At 42.2% G+C, this 10,633-nt stretch overlaps 1 long non-coding RNA gene across 2 annotated transcripts in view; it reads left to right on the forward strand.

Moving 5' to 3' along the window:
* The window catches only part of LOC141425790 (uncharacterized), a 50,625-nt gene that overhangs the window by 11,857 nt on the left and 28,135 nt on the right, over nucleotides 1-10,633 (forward strand). For both annotated transcript variants that reach the window (XR_012450892.1, XR_012450893.1), the window contains exon 3: nucleotides 9,802-10,078. This is a non-coding gene — a long non-coding RNA (uncharacterized lncRNA). The remainder of the gene's footprint in view (nucleotides 1-9,801; nucleotides 10,079-10,633) is intronic.

Raw genomic sequence — 10,633 nt, forward strand, 5'->3', positions numbered from 1 at the left:
TATTTCATTCATAGTTTTGGAGAAAAGTCATTCTTTTTGTCTTGGATTGGAAGATCAGAGACTCTATTAGTATGATGATTATGATGAAGAAGGAGGAAAGGAGGAATAATATACATCCTGGCTAAGTTTCCTACTTGATCTGAATTTTTTGGTCCTGCTCATTATAAAACCGGAAATTTGGACCCAGTGGTTCCTTTACAAGATCTGTTTTCCATTTTAATTCCAAGGATGTGCCTCTAATTGGTATCTGCAATGGCAGTACTTGGCTTGCTTAGTGTTCCTTTCACCTTGAGGACACATAATGTATTTCCAGCAGTGATAAGGCTTTAGCACATGTATTGCCCCTTCTTTACAATTTTTCCTTCAGTTGACAACCAGCTACTAACATATAGTTGAACCTATACAATATATATGTATATAAAGTTTTTTTAAATGAACTACAAAATACAACATCAAAGTAACTAACACTTACTGTATGTGTGCTATATACTTACTGTGTATTCATCTAACCTTTATATGTAAAAGTCACTTATAATTTAATCTTTATAAATACTCTATTAGGTGGGTTCTATTATGTAAGCCACATTTTACAGATAAACAAACCAAAACATGAAGTTGAAAAATAACTTGCCCAAGCACATGTAAACACATGTTACACCTGGAATTCCATGCAGATAGTCTAATACCTGAGCCTGTGCTCTTGACCTCCAGGTTAAATCTGCATCTGTGCAAATGTTTTTGTTTTGTTTTTCCATTGCTTCAATTTATTTTAGGATCTGTTTTGGAAGTGTTTTCAGATGTGAGAGGTTAGAGGCTACAACCTACATAAACATCTTGGAGATGTGGTTTAATTTAGTATTTAAGTTATATGCAAACCTATGAAACAGCAAATTGTAAATAGGAGCTGAGAATGGGTAAGCTTGAGAATGAATTTCCTGGAAAGAACCACATTGAGAGATTATTGCCTCTGTGGGTGGATCTGAATTTGGGAGCCCCTGACAGAAGCCTTGTCCTTTTTTCTAAGTGCCTAACCATAGCTTCCTCCTTCAGGCCTTAAAATGACATTGAGCATTGCTTGTCTTCAGAATGAGAAATATTGCCTGGTTGAGCAGAGGAGGGCCGACTGGTCTCTGTCCTTTAGAACTGATGTGAGGATATGACTAGCTGAGGTCTAGCCTGCTCTGAACATAGCTTCTCTTGGTTTAACCCAAACCAAAAATAACTCCAGCAAAGATTTTTTTTTTTTCTTTTCCCCTCCTGATGCTGGAGGATACTTCAAGAAATGTTCATGATGTCTAGCCTTTGCCTGGTCCATGATAAGCACTCAATAAATATTTGTTACTTCATGGCAAAATAGATCAATTCAGCAGTGATTTTTCACTTTTCAAAAAGATTCACTGCAGGGTTCCTTGAAATGGCCAGCTCCCCTGGCGCATTTAAAATGCGCTTTGATTTATAGGAACTGGAGGTACATGGCTGTGCAGGCCACATCAATCCTGTAAAGTGAGATGTGTGTGCAGCCAGCCGGGTTCCCACTGACCTAGCAGCTTGTTGGCAGCTCTCTCCACCCGCTCGGAATGCCTGCCAGCCGGCTAGCTCTCCCGCCTTTATCACAAAGGAGCTCATTTTGTGAATGAACAGCACCGCCAGCAGCAAGATGGTATTCCCAGTGACCTTTGCCCGGGATTGGATTCCCGCCCAGCAGGGAAACCAGGCCTTAGGAAAAGGTTAGTTCATAGAGAGCAACAGCCTGCTGGGCTGAAGTCTGGGGAGGGAAAAAACTCAGAGTATTTTTCCTTTTTCCTGAATCACCTCTAGCAGAGCAGCCACCCTTCCTGCCTGGGTAGGTTTCTATTGGATTCTGTTCAGCAAGGAAATTTTATTGCTTCTGCTCCTGCAAGTTTTTTTCTTTTTCTTTCTTCTTCTTCTTTTTTTTTTTTTTTTTTGTGGCTGTGAATAATAATCATTCAAGTTTTGCCTGCTCTTTTCCAACAGCAGTTCTGGGATCCTCATGAGCTTCTGCCCCTTCCTCTCTGCCTATTCCTCCCATCCCCCTTTCCTCCTCCTCCTCCTCACCATGGCTTTTTCAGTTTGATGTTTTTAGGTATCAAAGGAAGGTCTCCAGGAACCCTGCGACTAAAGACTTTAATGAGGACCATGCTCACGAAATCCTGGCTGCCAAAGACATGATGGTGATTTATGTCTCTCACTCATTCCTGAACAGCACGAGGACTATTTGTAAAAATAAAAAAGCTGCTCATATGGAATTAAACAAGAGCATAGCTGCTTCCTTCCAGACCCCGGGAGCTTAACAAAGAGCGTCCACACTCCTTCTCCGGCAGCACATGGCTCAGGGCCCACATCAGTCTTCCTGTCACATAAAGCTAAACCCTGTTACACAGGCAGCAGCACACACTCTCCCCATCGGTGGAACACAAAAGATGCAAGGAAAGCACAAATGTGTTCAGCACAAAAAGGGACCCACACCAGCTCAGCCCAGGCTGGACCACCGAAGGGCTCTGTGAGTCCAGAACTAGGCACAGCTACTGGGACAGGTTGCAGCAAGGTATTTAGGATCCCCTGTTTGTTCCTGGCTTCAGATGGTTGAATAACTGATGGACACCAACTGGGTTCTGGCCAGCTTAGTGGAGAGAGCTCTGGAGGGAAGATGTAAACTCTGATGCCTTCCTTTTCTAGTCTGCTAAATGGGGTTACATCGCAGCACTGCTATGAGCAGTGATGACGCCATGCACGGGAAACGTGGTAGGATGCCGATAAAGGCTAATTGTTACCATTCGTCTGAGCTATGGCTGCCTTGAACTAGGCTGTCCCGCCCTGCTGCTGCTGTTGCTGCTGCAGGGAGAAGAATTGACTGGTGACCCTGGCTGCTGTGCTCAAAGTCCATTTCCAAGTTCTTGCTAAGGTTGTCCCAAGGCCATGTTTCCTGTGAACTGCTCCAAGTCACTGATGGAGAGGATGCTGATGCAGCCTCCATTCCCAAAGGACCCTGTACTTTTCCAACAGCAGCATCAGCTCCAGGATCCCTTACCCACAACCTTGTGGGACTTCTTTTTGTGCTGTAGGGGAGACTCTGTTCCCTAACCCCTCCTCCTTCCCCCTCTCTCTCCTTCTCTGGTCAGACCATATCTGCCTTGGGTCTGAAGTCTTGCCCTGCCTTTTGTGCTCACTCTGCTCTAACCCTTTCTTTTCCCCAGATGCTTCCCCAATAAGTCCCATATTATCTAAATCCCTGTCTTGGTGCTTGCTTCTTGGAGGATCTGAACTATGACACACATTAATTAGTACTGTACACCAGTAGCCCTGGCAAATTCTCCAGTATGTGCGCATTTGTTCCTCCTTTATTTGGTCATTCAACATTGGACAACTGTCATGGGTGCTTGATACTGGAGACACATGGGTGGTTGCTGTCACTGGCAAGCTGAAGAGTTGGTGGGCATTGATAGATACATACACAAATAGTCATAGTAATATGATTAAAGTCCAAATAAGGGCAAATAAAGAATGCAAGAGTCTGGAAGCAGAAGTAGGTTCCCCTGCCAGGGTGGGGCTGAGGGTGGTTGATGAAGTGTAAGGAAGGATATTTGTACTCAGGCAAAAGACACAGCCTGTCACCCTTTGTCTTCAGCGTGGCCCACAGAATGAATAAAAAGGGAGAACAGAAGCCTATGTTCAGTGTAACACCACTGATGGGCTTATAACCCTCTTTTATCGCTTCTCACAATGACTGTGAGACAGATTTGAGACGATTCACCCTGCCACATTGAAAGACACATAAATGCCACGATGAGTTTTTCCCACAGTTGGAAGACAGTTCCTAGACAGGTGAATATGACACTGCAAAACACAAGAATGGCACACCAGGGAAGCCACTGTGCTGCTCACTGGCCTCAGCCAAGCCTAGGACCCAGCCTGCATACATGGATCGGTTATGGACTAAATCGTACTCACCTCCCCATTAAAAAAATTCATATACTGGTAATCCTAACCCTCAGTACTTCAGAATGTGACCGTATGTGGAGGGAGAGTCTTTAAAGAGGTAAATAAGTTAAACTGAGGACATCAGGGTGTCCTTATAAAATGAAATTTGGATATGAGACACAGATAGAGGAAACAGTATAAAGAGACACAGAGAAGGCAGCTATCTGTAAACCAAAGGGAGAGACCTGGAACAGATTTTCACCACAGCCCTCAGAAGGAGGTAGCTCTGCCACACCTTGAGCTCAGACATGTGTGAAATAAATTTCTGTTGTTTAAGCCACCCAGTTTGTTATACTTTGTAAGGCAGCCCTGGGGAGAAGGAAAGGATTCCTACTTCTCTTTCTTGGGGATGGAATCTGGCTCCACTCTGCTCCCACCCTTAGCACAAAATGGTGAACAGAGAAAGATGGCATTTTTCTTTCCCAGACAAGTGGAGATTAACCTTTGACCACTGGAGAGGGAGAGGGGATACCAGGCTTGAGAAAAAGCAGGAAGCCTGGCTTATGAGTGAGAACTTGGTCATACCGATGAATTGAGCAAAGAACACAGGTCCCAGAAGCCTCTGAGAGAAAAGTGCAAAAGATACACTTTTGCCCCTTCATTTTAATGCACAGATGCTATTGGAGAGCAAGACAAGTTATTCTGCAGGACTGAAAAAAATAGAGAGGGCATCTGATAAGGATCATGGTAGATTGGTTGCACCACTGTCCAAAAGGAAGAAAAATGAGGAGAGAAGAGGGACAAACTGAGGACTAGAACCTAAACAGCAACTTCTATAAAGTCCTCCTTTTGCCCCGAGGAACCCAAAATGGGAATTCGTGAGAAGGGCTGAGTGATACCTCAAACTCACATCTTGACATTGCTGAAAGGAAGGCTTCATTGGTGCTGGGTCAGAATCAAGGAACGTGAGCAATTTCAACTTGCAGGGTGTGATGTGACGATCCAGTCACTTTCCTGGGGGCACATCAAGTCACGCTGTGACAGATACTACATTATAGCAAATCATGTCTGTCAAGAGCTAACCAATGCCTCAGGCAGGGCTGCAATATCTTAATGCCCAAAGCATCTCCCTAAAGTAAAACATTTTATGAAACTGCTTTATTCACTCTGGTGTTTTCTGACATACTGAGGGGTAGTTTCCTGCAAAAGCATTTATTTTCTTCATTTCCTCCCCTCTGCCCCTCCACACACATATTCCCTGGAATAGACATCTGTGAGGTTACTAAGGAAAATTCTTCCCACCCATACATAAACACTGACTGCATATGCTTCTTTTGTTGTGCAGAGCTGGGCTTGAACTCAGGGCCTTCACCTTGAGCCACTCCACCAGCCCTATTTTTGTGAAGGGTTTTTTGAGATAGGATCTCTCAGAACTGTTCGCCCAGGCTGGCTTCAAACCATGATCCTCCTGATCTCTACCTCCTAAATAGCTAGGATTATAGGCGTGAGCCACTGTCACCCAGCCAGTGGGTCCCAAGGTGGGACCAAGTTGCCCACTGTACCTAACATGACTTTAGGCCTTTCTCTTTTGACTTAATTTGTGGAGCCTATCCCTCTCCAGATCCTTACCTAACTAGTGCCGATAGGAAACAAACAAATAGACCACAGAAAACATCTCTGCCTCCAGCCAAGGAATCCACACCTTCCCTGAGAAGCAAGAGTGATGGATGAGAAGCCTCAAGGAACACAAAGGAGGGCATGTTGTTGTCCGGCCGTAGGTGGGACAGCAGTAGAAGTCACAGCTGAAGAGAGGGACTCTGGGTGACTGACAGTGAGTGACAGCTGCAAAAAAGATGGTTATCCCTCAGGAAAATAAATGTAATTATTGAGCAGCCAAGAAAGAGTAAGCTGGTCAGGGTATGGGAGCCCAAGGAGCAGTCTATTTTTTTTTTCCATTTTTCTTTTATTATTCATATGTGCATACAAGGCTTGGTTCATTTCTCCCCCCTGCCCCCACCCCCTCCCTTACCACCCACTCAGCCCCCTCCCTCTCCCCCCCCCTCAATACCCAGCAAAAACTATTTTGCCCTTATTTCTAATTTTGTTGTAGAGAGAGTATAAGCAATAATAGGAAGGAACAAGGGGTTTTGCTGGTTGAGATAAGGATAGCTATACAGGGCATTGACTCACATTGATTTCCTGTGCGTGGGTGTTACCTTCTAGGTTAATTCTTTTTGATCTAACCTTTTCTCTAGTACCTGTTCCCCTTTTCCTATTGGTCTCAGTTGCTTTAAGGTATCTGCTTTAGTTTCTCTGCGTTAAGGGCAACAAATGCTAGCTAGTTTTTTAGGTGTCTTACCTATCCTCACCCCTCCCTTGTGTGCTCTCGCTTTTGTCATGTGCTCATAGTCCAATCCCATTGTTGTGTTTGCCCTTGATCTAATGTCCACATATGAGGGAGAACATACGATTTTTGGTTTTTTGAGCCAGGCTAACCTCACTCAGAATGATGTTCTCCAATTCCATCCATTTACCAGCGAATGATAACATTTCGTTCTTCTTCATGGCTGCATAAAATTCCATTGTGTATAGATACCACATTTTCTTAATCCATTCGTCAGTGGTGGGGCATCTTGGCTGTTTCCGTAACTTGGCTATTGTGAATAGTGCCGCAATAAACATGGGTGTGCAGGTGCCTCTGGAGTAACAGTCTTTTGGGTATATCCCCAAGAGTGGTATTGCTGGATCAAATGGTAGATCGATGTCTAGCTTTTTAAGTAGCCTCCAAATTTTTTTCCAGAGTGGTTGTACTAGTCTACATTCCCACCAACAGTGTAAGAGGGTTCCTTTTTCCCCGCATCCTCGCCAACACCTGTTGTTGGTGGTGTTGCTGATGATGGCTATTCTAACAGGGGTGAGGTGAAATCTTAGCGTGGTTTTAATTTGCATTTCCTTTATTGCTAGAGATGGTGAGCATTTTTTCATGTGTTTTCTGGCCATTTGAATTTCTTCTTTTGAGAAAGTTCTGTTTAGTTCACGTGCCCATTTCTTTATTGGTTCATTAGTTTTGGGAGAATTTAGTTTTTTAAGTTCCCTGTATATTCTGGTTATCAGTCCTTTGTCTGATGTATAGTTGGCAAATATTTTCTCCCACTCTGTGGGTGTTCTCTTCAGTTTAGAGACCATTTCTTTTGATGAACAGAAGCTTTTTAGTTTTATGAGGTCCCATTTATCTATGCTATCTCTTAGTTGCTGTGCTGCTGGGGTTTCATTGAGAAAGCTCTTACCTATACCTACTAACTCCAGAGTATTTCCTACTCTTTCTTGTATCAACTTAAGAGTTTGGGGTCTGATATTAAGATCCTTGATCCATTTTGAGTTAATCTTGGTATAGGGTGATATACATGGATCTAGTTTCAGTTTTTTGCAGACTGCTAACCAGTTTTCCCAGCAGTTTTTGTTGAAGAGGCTGCTATTTCTCCATCGTATATTTTTAGCTCCTTTGTCAAAGATAAGTTGCTTATAGTTGTGTGGCTTCATATCTGGATCCTCTATTCTGTTCCACTGGTCTTCCTGTCTGTTTTTGTGCCAGTACCGTGCTGTTTTTATTGTTATTGCTTTGTAATATAGTTTGAAGTCAGGTATTGTGATACCTCCTGCATTGTTCTTTTGACTGAGTATTGCCTTGGCTATTCGTGGCCTCTTATGTTTCCATATAAATTTCACAGTAGATTTTTCAATCTCTTTAATGAATGTCATTGGAATTTTGATGGGAATTGCATTAAACATGTAGATTACTTTTGGGAGTATCGACATTTTTACTATGTTGATTCTACCAATCCATGAGCATGGGAGATCTCTCCACTTTCTATAGTCTTCCTCAATCTCTTTCTTCAGAAGTGTATAGTTTTCCTTGTAGAGGTCTTTCACATCTTTTGTTAGGTTTACACCTAGGTATTTGATTTTGTTTGAGGCTATTGTAAATGGAATTGGAGCAGTCTTTAGATGTATGGTCCGTGGACGTCAGTGACCGCTCCTGCTCACCAGAACCATCCTGGGAGGTTCTGTTCTTTTACTTTTCCCTTCTAACCATCTCTTCTCTTCTCCCCTCTCCTCCCTCTCTCTCCTCTTCTTCCTCCTTCTTTTTCTTTTCTTTCTCTCACCCCCTCTCTCTTTAGCTCCATATTTAGCTAGCAAAACCCTGAATTTTATTCCCAGCCCTCTCTCAGAGTAGAAGTGGAGAAGTGAACATTTCTGTTTAGGTGTCTTGCTGACATTTTGTTTGAACCACCATCTTCCCCAGAACCCCCATTCCTCTGTCCCCGCTTCCAGAAACAGACAAGAGACTCAATCAGCTTCTGAGCACAGCACTGTTCTTCACTATGTGCTCAAAGCTTCAGCGTCCTCTGACTCCTCTCTCTCCTCCTCAGTCCAGTCAATTATCATGTTAGTTTCAACTACATGGTAGCTTCCCTTCCCATCTCAGTTGTCACCATCACTGTCCTTTTTGTCATCATCCCTCAAATGCACTATTGCTGCAGTCCTAACTGATCTTGCTTTTCTGCAAACTGTACTTTTGTTATTTATTTATTTATTTATTTATATTTCTTAGTACTGGGATTTGAACTCAGGCCCTCATGCTTGCTGGGCAAACACTCTACCATTTTAGCTATACTTCTAGCCCTTTTGGCTATCATCTGTGGTTTTTTTAGAAAAGGTCTTGTACTTTTGCCTAGACTAACCTCGAATCATGATCTAACTGATCTCTGCCTTCTGAGTGGCTGGGATTACAGCTGTGAACTACCATACCTAGCCTTACTTCTATCCATTTAAACTTCCTTCTTTCTCCTCACTGATGGAAAGGGAAGCATATATGCTACTAGCTCTTCCATGAACCCATTATGACATGCCTGGGGGGAATATGGTTCTCCCTCTTCTGAAATCATACAGCTAAGATTTATCTGAACTCAATTTGTTCAGATGCCTCCTTGGTTTATGTTATGTCCCCTGTACTCCATATGGACATATCCAACATCTTACTTGGTTTCTCCACTTGAATAACCAATAGGTACACTCGCCTCCCCAGCAAATATGGGGTCCTGAGTTTGAACCCCAGTACCACCACCAAAAAAAAAAAAGAGAAAGAATACCCATGATAAAGTAGCATATAGAAAAATGTAAATTAGATCATGTCACTTACCTACTTAATATTCTCCAATTCCATCACACTTAGAATAAAATCCAAACTCTCTACTCTGTCCTATAGGTCCTACATTCTTGACCTTGCTGAGTCTCTAATGTCATTTCCTAATACTTTCCTTGTTGTTTAACTTGCTCCTTTGTTCAGTCCTTGAATATATTGTACATGCTCCTGCTTTAGGACCTTTGCTTTTCTTCCTCCTCTTGAAGACATTATTTTCCAGAACTCTGCATGGCTAGCCCCTACTCTTCATTCATGTCTCAACTCATGTCACCTTCTCAGAGAGGCCTGTGCTGGCTGAAAAACCTCCCTTGTTCTCCTGATTCCACCTCACTTTATTTTTTTCACAGCATCCAACAATGGATGGATTTCCAAATTAATTTGTCTTCCTCCCACTTTTTTCTTGTCTCCTTTCACCATGAACATAAGCTCTATAAAAGCAGGAAATTTGTCTGTTAGGCTGGCAAATTTTCACATTTATTTCTTGAAAATTACATCATTTTGGTGTCCAGTTTCCAAAATATCCCACAATGATTATCTTTGCATGCTTTGCTCCCAAACTGAATAAGGATGGTCTCTGTGTCTAATAGGATTTCTTAGGAATGATGGAGCATAATGAGTTCTGAGATGAAGTTATTAAAGACATCATGACTTCTGTCTAGCTTTCATGGATCACTCATCTTGAGGATAGCCAGGTGCTGTGTTGTGAGGCTGTTAAACTAGTCCTAAACAGAAGTCCATGTGGTGAGGAACTGCCAACATGCAACATGAACTTGGCAGTCATAAGAGCGTAATGTCTTGGAAGTGGATCCTCCACCCCCAGTTGAGCCTTCGGATGACTGCAGCACAAGCTGACAACTGGACTGCAACCTCTTCAGAAACTCTAAACCAGAACCATTCAGCTAAAATGGTTCTGAATTTCTGGCCCTCAGAAACTGGGTGAGATGATAAACATTCATTTTTAAATGTTTTATATAATTTTAAGTCATATATTGAGATTAGTTTTTGTGCAGCAATAAATAACATAGTACAACTTCTGTTATAATGCTTTATTTTCTATCCAAGAACACAATAAATGCACCATTAAAAGTGATTATCAACATTCTAATTCCAAGGAAAGGAAAACTTACCAACTTATTCAGCTCAATAGTTCATAGTCAGGGAATATCATATGGACAAATTTGAATTATGTGTTATATTTCAATGAATCCAGATATTTTGCTTTAAGATCTTACATTAACCAAGTTCTTACATTAACCAAGAGTGAGATGTAAGGCCATCCACAACACTTTAACATGTTGTGAGCAAGGCCTATTTCCATGTGCTTTGAAGTGCTCTTAAATTTAGACTTGAAAAATGTTTTCTCCCCCAAAACAATTTTCTGTGTTAGAACTTTATTTGTGAATAGAGCCTGAGTGCAAAAAAATTGAGTCCCACAAAAGTTGAAAAATTAGTGATGAAAATAATGCTGAAAGAATGCATTACTTGAAGAAT

This window comes from Castor canadensis, chromosome 8, assembly GCF_047511655.1.
Source record: "Castor canadensis chromosome 8, mCasCan1.hap1v2, whole genome shotgun sequence".
Classification (NCBI taxonomy): Eukaryota; Metazoa; Chordata; class Mammalia; order Rodentia; family Castoridae; genus Castor; species Castor canadensis.